Source organism: Lycorma delicatula, chromosome 4 (assembly GCF_047948215.1).
Source record: "Lycorma delicatula isolate Av1 chromosome 4, ASM4794821v1, whole genome shotgun sequence".
NCBI lineage: Eukaryota > Metazoa > Arthropoda > Insecta > Hemiptera > Fulgoridae > Lycorma > Lycorma delicatula.
In genome coordinates, this window is record NC_134458.1 from 20,727,594 (window position 1) to 20,736,414 (window position 8,821).

Genomic DNA, 8,821 nt, shown 5'->3' on the forward strand with positions numbered 1-8,821 from the left:
GTATAAAAGTCATCCCTCAACTAAGAAGACTATTACTGTATTGGTGAACAGAATCCTTAATCTTGCCAAGGATGTTAAGGAAGTCACTGAAGATTTGAAGGCCAAGAAAGATATGTTTGACAATATACGTAAACGATAAGAACTGATCTGGATACACTGCTGAGCATGTTAACGTCTTGAGACCATTGAGGAGTTTAAACAAGTGCTTTCTGGGAGATGGCCTATGAGAGTGTCTGAGGAGAAGGGGCTATCTGATGAGGAGAATCCCCAACCCAAGGTATATATCCCGGACCCTACTGGAGATAAATGGACCCCCTTTGCAACTCATATGTAGTGTGTCCTGGGGTGAGGCTGAAGCTCAACAAGAGTGCCTTAACCCCTGGTTCTGTCATTTGAAGCTTGAGTGCTGTAGAGATACTAGGTGATAAACTCACAGAGGCAGGCAATATCTTTGTTTTGGCAGTAGGTGGTGAAGGAGAAGACATTGTGAACAGCCTTTTGCTTGGTCTTAATAAGATTTATGCTGTGGAGTTTGCTAACTGGTTTTCTGTGCAACTAAAGGGAAATTAGGGGGAGTTGTTAAGAAGACATTGTAGTATTGGATCAGATGATGGTTGATTGACGGCACACTGTACCTCACCGGAGAACCACATAGGTCTGCTAGACGTGATCAACCTAGAGCTACCACTGTGGTTGTATGACAGGAAGGAACGACTTATGCTGATTTATTACAAAAGGTTAAAACTTCTGTTGGGGATGCTATGGCTAAGAGTATACTCTCAGTTTGCCAAGGACAAGGTGAAGATATTGAAGTTCGGCTGGTTGAAGGACACAAGGTGACGACTGCCAGCCTTAAGGAAAAGATTGCTGCTCGGACTCCTGATGACTAGTTATTTAAAAAAGGACTCTCAACCAGGAGGGCGATAGTACACGTAAAAGATTTGGATGCTGAAGCAACCGAAGAGGAAGTATACTGCTGGCTGTGAATAAGACATTGGGTGGTGACTCTACTGCGAGGGTTACCTCACTGAGACCTGCCTTTGCCAGGACTCAGCATGCGACAGTGATATTGTCGCCTGCTGAAGCAGGCAAATTGACTGCCGGTTACAGTATCTTGGTGGGCTGGCAGTCCTGCCGAGTTGATTTACTGCTATCGATGCTGGGAAAGCGGCTACATCGCCTCCCAGTGCAAAGAGCCTGACGAGTAATAAATGCTATAATTGCGGTGGTCAGGGTTATCAAAGAGCGAACTGCTCTGCGTCCTCTAGATGTGTTGCTTGTGGGGTGGTCGGTTATTGGATTGAGATCAGGGACGACTTGCACCCCCGAAAATAAAAATAATGCAGATTAATGTCAACAGGAGTACCATAGCTCATGATATCATTTGGAGGTCATCGCTAGACCAAGATGTTGATTTCCTTACGATGGCTGAACCCAATCTGAGAAGAGTGGCTGCGCTACCGTAAATAGTGGATGAAGATGCTGATGCGGCGATTCTCAATGTGTTGGACAGATACGCGACATCTCTTATTACTAGATGTAATGGCTTTGTGATGGTAGGGCTTACGGACTTTAGCCTAGTCTTAGCCTACATCTCCCCAAATTCTGGGAATGAGAGGTTTCAGCAATTTATTGACGACTTGGAAGTATGTATACGCAGTTCTAGGAGATTATAACTCCGATTGTCGAGAGTTAGGCGGTATGAGATTACTCCGCGAGGCTACATACTTGCTGTGTTTAATGCTGCCGGCCATGTGATGCATAATACTGGGTCCTCGGACACCTTCGTTGGCAGGGGCTGAGGCTCGGTTGTGGATGTTACTGCGTCCTCTGATAGGATTGTCTATTGGAGCAAGGACTGGGGGATTTGTGAGGAAGAGTTGGCGAGTGATCACTTTGCTATTATGTTCACGGTGGAGTGTGGGAGGTCGTGAATCCTTGCCCGTAGACAAAGGTAGCGGCCCTCAGCTTTTCAGGCCAAACGTATTGTGGACAGGGTGGCTGATCGGTTGAACCCTGCTCGGTCAATAACGACTGAAGGGCTTATGGAGCTGTTGTGTGATGAGTGCAGTCGAGACGGACGGCCGAAGGGGCCGGCAAAGAGAAGAAGAGCCCACTGGTTGACTGATGAGATTGCTACGAGGACAGCAGCCACAATTACGGCAAGAAGGAAACTCCATAGAGCATCCCAACTCCGTAGGGGGAAGACATCCAACTTGTGACGCTACCGGTTGCCACACCCCCCTTCCGTTCCAAGCCCTGAGGGGCTTTACCGGAGGTCGTCTTTAGACCCTCTAACTGGTTACATTTCACAGTAATCAGCCAGGCCTCGGTCGGGATGCCACCGAAGTAAATACCTCGGCAGACATTTGCATCAGTAAAATGCATGTCAAATTTCGCCTTCACGTAGGCTTCAAACGGACATCTTCACATCCAACCTAACATGATTCCCTCAAACTGACCGAAACTGCGGAAGCGCGAACCCTGGGCCTAGTAAAGATTTGACAACACCATTCGTGACTGTGAATGCCTCAGAAAACGAGCGAGTTTAATGTTAAATCAGTGCTATACTCGTACCAATCAAAATGATGTTTTACGTAACATAGAAATTCAGACCTACACCCAATTAAGTCGACCGGTTTAGGTCACCTAACAAGGGGAACGCAACCTCATTCCGGTCCGCGCTGGAGCTGGGGACAAACCCCGCACCACCACCCGATTCCATCATGGTGTCTCGCGTAGCATTACCAAGTCACGATCACGACCGCCACCGGCGGATGGAAGCCAGGCCCCCGGTCCCACGGATTACCATACCCCGGCGGCGGAAGCCCCAAAACGAATCACAAGCAATACCAAGCAATACGATAGCAATGCACCTACCTTCAGTCAATCCAATGCCTGAGCCGGAACCCTAGCCACTCGTTCCACGATCGAGTACATCGATTAAACTCCCTCTGTAGACCTACACACCGCAAGAATGCGAAGAAAACCAGCCACTATAGACCATTCCTCGCGGATCATCCAGTTAATACCGATATCCAGAAAGGAATGTATTCTTTCAAGTTTCCTAACAGCTCGTGAACGTTCGACCTCGTATCGGGGACAGACGTAGAGGACGTGTTCTACTGTATCATCAGTCTCACAATCCGGGCATTGACTCGAATCCACCAAACGAAACCTAGCAAAACTCGCCCGAAAGTCACCATGCCCGGAGAAAAACTGTGTGATATATCGATTGGGGAGAGCCATCCAATCGCACCTAAATCAGACATTATAGGAAATATACCATGCGTTTAGCGACCTGTGGGGGATTCGTCCCACCTGACCACCAAGACGCTAGGCCCCGGTCTTCAATCTTCTGCTTTCGTTCTGATGTCAATACAATAGGTTATTTACCTTGGAAATGTAGCGTTCCTTACGCTCATTAGCCAAGATATATATTGATTTGACTTCCCCTATAACAGACTGCCTTCCGCGAGACTGTTCTATAACAGCCGGCAAGAGAAGTCGCTGGGCTCGCAGTTATATGTCCGCGCAATACCTAAAAACCATGTGGTGAGTCTAGACAGGCGCAGCATACAACATAATAGCTTCGCTGACATCTTTGTAATGGATACGCATGGTACGGTAATTCAAACCCTAATCGGGATGAATGACTAGGGATTCCACAAAAAGCATCAGCGGCCTTTTTTGCTACATAGTGTAGATGTTCGTTGAACCGAAAATCCCATCAAGGATAACACACAGGTATTTTTGAGTCGGAACGTACCGAATGGGGAGACCAGCCATCCGAACCCAAATCAGTCGGGTAGCACCCAAACGACCTTTAAACAACATCATTGTAATTTTCTCTGGGCTAAAAATCATTGGAGACTCGACAGTCTGAATGTCTCGCAAGCACGAGCAGCTCGGAACTCTACCTGGTTACGCGAATCCCCTTCAATCAGTAGCAGCGCGTCGTCAGCATAAGCGACAACACGACAACCATATGGCAACCTTAAACGCAACATGGAATCGAATACTATGATCCAAAGAAGGGGACTCAGAACACTGCCTTAAGGGCATTCTTTAGTTAGGGTTTTACGAACCTCCGAGCCGCCGTCACGCAGGGAAACGGTCCGATGGCCGAAATAACTTAAGAGCACTTCTAATTCATTTCGTGTACACTTACGGTTCTCCATCTGAAACAGGGTAGAGCCACCATAAGTTGTTAAATGCCCGGATTTGTCCAGAAAAATTACTAATACATATTCACAAGGACTAGAGGAAGCTATATCCATCACCTTTAGTATAGCATCCTCAGTGCTCTTGCCCGGACGGAAGCCATACTAGTTGCCCATTATCAAATGATCAGTGGCCAATCTAACTAACATTAATACGCAAATATAGAACCTTCTCAAAAACATTGCCAATCATGGGCAAGAGCGTTAGTAGACGGTAAGAGGAACTAACAGTAGGATCTTTGTCGCCACTTTTGAACAACACCAAGTCTCCACGCTGGAAAGTGACCACCGAACAGCAATCTATTTATATTCTAGTTACAGGACCAAGGAATACTGGAAGCGCTCGGACGAGGAGTTCCACTGTGATACATCATCCACTCCACCACTGTGATCATATCCTGGGGCCTTGTGCCGAGCCATACCACAGATCACCTGGCGCACTTCCGCCTCAGTGACCTCAGAAGAATGTAAGTCGGTCTCGAAAATCGGTACTTCCCGTCTGCCACGCTGGTGCTATGAAACCTCACCCACAATAGTGTCATCCGGGAGCAAATCATTCAGCAAAATGTTAAGGACATGGTCCTTATCAATTACCTTACCCTCGCGGTTTGACAAGGCTAACAAGAGGACATTTTTCCTGCGCTTATGTCCAATGGCTCAATACACAACGCTCCAAGGGTCTATTCCCTTGCTCCTGAACGAAGGAGCGCCAGGAATTACGCTTGGAGGACCTAATGCCATGAAAGTACCTAGCCCTCGCTCTGCGATAATCTGCAGTTAGGGCCGCACGCCGATCGGGATCACCCTCTCGTTGCGCAGCCCTTCTGAGTCAGTTCGCAGACTGCTTCATTGCTGTCAGATTCCGAAACCGCCAACCAGAAATACGTTCCCGGCCAGTGTCTCTAGGAATGGCTAGAAGGCCAAGGCGAAAACCTGGGCGGAGCTGGTAGCAGATCATGACGTTAATCTTTGGGGGAGGTGGGCATATACAATTGTCATGAACAAGTTTGGAGCACCCATCCCTCCCTATCTCGAGAGACAACATTTCGGGTAATCGAAGAGCTGTTCCCAATAACTGAAACTCCGTGGAATGAGAGCTCCGAAGCACAAGCAAAGATTCTCCGTTGAGGATTTAAGACTGGGGGCCAAGCGAATTAGTGCAGATAAGAGTCCGGGGCCGGGCGAGGTCCCTGAATCTCTCGTTAAGTAATGGTGACAAGACATCCTTGAGTTGTACTGGACGCCTACAATACAGCTCTGGAGAGCTGTCACTTCCCTTCCTGTTAGAAGGAATCGCGGTTGCTCCTGGTGCCAAAGAAGGGTGACATGCTTGGGAAAGGTGTCTCATATCGTCCGATATGCCTGCTCAGCAACCTAGGCAAGCTGTTAGAGAGACTTATCACTGACAGACTCTGGTGCGAGGTGGAAGCGAAGGATGGGCTTTCCCCTGATCACTATGGTTTTTTTACGGGAAGTCCACAATTGACGCGTTGAAACGCGTAACTAAATGGGCTGTAGATAGGAGTGGTAGCACCAGGCTTCGACGGAGGATCCCGTTAGTGGTCCTCCTTTGTAGATGTCAGGAAAGCCTTTGGTAGTCTCCATTGGCCGACGATTATTGATGCGCTGAGAGAAAGGAATATAAATGGGTATCTTCTTGGCATTTGGTTTGCTTGGCATTTCTCCCGCCACCACCCCATTCAGTCGCCCTAAAGCATACGATCAAATGTCTGTGCCACATACAATTACTACCCCTCGAACAGTTTAGCGACCAGTATCCTAAATAGCTCCTAACAGCTTACCTAACAGTGTGAGCGGACTAAGCGCGGTGCCATACACCACCGGCTTACGTGTCGCAACCACTCACTTTTCATATATTTGCTAAAATGGGTAGGTGCACACCGTCAACTACTAAAACTATATAGGACATCCATAAATTAAAATTTATTTCGTCGAGACAGCAATTCGCTGCCACTCCTAGGTCGCTGAATGCCAGCATGTACTTGTCCACCATACTAAAGTGCTTGGAGGTTTAATTGGCTGGTGGTCAGCCATATATATCTCTAGGTTACCTTCCCACAGCATTGCGATAGGAGTCTTTTCCCTTTTGGTAAGGTACTGAAGTCGGTTGAAGAAAGCAACCGCATCAAGGAACGCCACATTGACTCGCTGCTCGTGAGTGGCTAATTTTCCCTTTGACCTCTAAGTTCCAGGGTGGGCCGGTCTCTGGCTCCCACAAGAGCAGGTCAGGCAAACTTCAGGTGTTCATTTGACTAGACCTACCCGCAGACGCACAGCTCATCAGCCGCCAGGCAAAACCGAACCAGATATTGGTTCAAATTACCATGTTTAGTGAGTATCTGGGCACCCGTTCCCGCTAAAACGAACTCGAGGCATATCATCCCGAATAAACCTGTACAGGAATCTTCCTTTAGTCGGATGTCCCATTACAGCTGCCATGCCTCCATCGCTAGGCTTTGCAGCCTTTTCCGCAGGCGAGAGATGGGCATCTGAACGAAATTTAGATCCGGTGCATTGTGATCACCGTTCGGTTCCCGTACTGGCCCGGCTCGAAACCGCATTCCAAATACCTGGGCCTCCCGGCCTCATCGCAATCTCTACATGGCTGCCCGAACTTTCATCTCTAAATTGTGTGACGAAGTTCCCTAACCACGTGACGGTGTTTGAAATTAAATGTACAAAAATACTGGACTAGGACTCCAAAATACCGAAGGTGATTGAAGACCGGCTTCTTACACCAAATTAGTGTAACGCCTAACGTTTTCACCAAATTTATGTGAGTAAATCGCCTCCACCAAATTAATGTGACGAAATCGCCTCGACAAAATTTATGTTACGCTGCCACCAAATTAATATCACGCCTTTTTTGGCGTCTCTACCAAATCTTCTGTCATCAAATTCGCCTCCACCAACTTTTGTTACGAAGTACCTGTTGGGTTTCTATGTGCAACTGGAAAATAAATTTTCCTCCTAAAACAACATACAAAAATTCGACTTCTTTCTCTAGTAATGCCTGGGGGCGGCGTAAATGTTAGTACGGAAATAGGAGTCTGGTCGTTGGAAGTGACTTCATCCAAGATGGCGACCGGAGACCTGACGTGACAATATGGCGGTAGACCACGCCCACTTCCTGCCCCAGCCTTAGTGGCCATCTTGGATTGATAACGTATTTAATTTTTTACTGTAAATATTATTTGTTTCAAAGGTTGGTAGCACTGATGTACAGCTGTGTTGTGACGTTACACGTTACGAGCGGTAGAAATAAATTAATAATATTTACCGTGAAAAACTGGTCTGGCTAGGTTGCGAACCGGTGACGTTTGGTCGACCGGTCGATTGACTGGCGCTTTAAACCACTCGGCTACAGCCGCACCCGACATTCCGGTGAAATTATTCTACATAAGTAAGAACTTAATTTTAGTACTTCCTAAAGCCGCCATTTCCATCATGAAACGTCGCAATCATACTCCAACACCTCTTCGCAACCTAGCGTCCTACTCACGACAAGAAGAAACAAAATGTCATAAGTACAACTGTTCCCCCAATTTTTTACGTTGGGAGTTGGTTGTGTATGTGTGTGTCTGAGTGTGAATGAAGATTTTGACGTACCTCGGGAATGATCCTGGTGGTTGTGGCTGCTGCACCAGGAGGTTTCTCTGTGAGAAAGCGAAGACCTCTTCGTGGCCGGAATACCGGGAGGCGGTGTCTGCGTGTGTGTTTGCGTGCGTGCGCCGACAAAGCAGGGCAGAGAGTTTAATGGTGAGAGTTGTGGCGGACGACTGAAGAACAGCCAGCGAACACGCGGCGGTTTACCGATTATTTTTTCCTTATAAACAGGAAAAAAAAGGATTCCATGAATCGACGCAGTAAATAATTATTCTTTCCTTATATGCAGGAAAAAAAAATAATTCCAAGAACCGACGCGATGAATAATTATTTTTTTCTTATATACAGAAAAATAAATTAAAATGATAGATAATTATTTTTTGTCTTACAAACAGGAAAAAATGTGTTGCGCGTGCGTACGTTTCCGGAGCAGCTCAACGAACGATGTTGACGGTGCGAGTGTTAATGTGCGACTGACGTCCACCAGGTTTTTCAACATTATATAAAGCCTTCACAACGTCGCATCATTTCTTCTCTTACTTGTAAACAGTGAACACATTGTTATCTAAATGTTTAAAAAATGATTAAATGTATTTTACACAACTTGTGAACACAACGTTATCTTAAATTTTCATCTTCTTAATCAACGAGTTAATGTTTAAAAATAACTTTCAAACAAACAAAATAAATAAATAATATAAATAAATATAATAAAAATAAACATAAATAAAACATGTCTACTTACATCACCTGAAACAAACAAACATGCAAACAAAAAATAATTACCATTTTTAAAAAAATAAATTACTTTTCATACTCTATATATAATTTTAATTTAAATTATGTTCCACACTCTATATCTTGTAATAAAATCGTATTTTAATTTATTTTAGACATCATCCAAAAAAATGGCATCACCGGCTGGTATCAGTGCAATAAACAATAATGTCGTCCGTCTTCGATGGGACCTG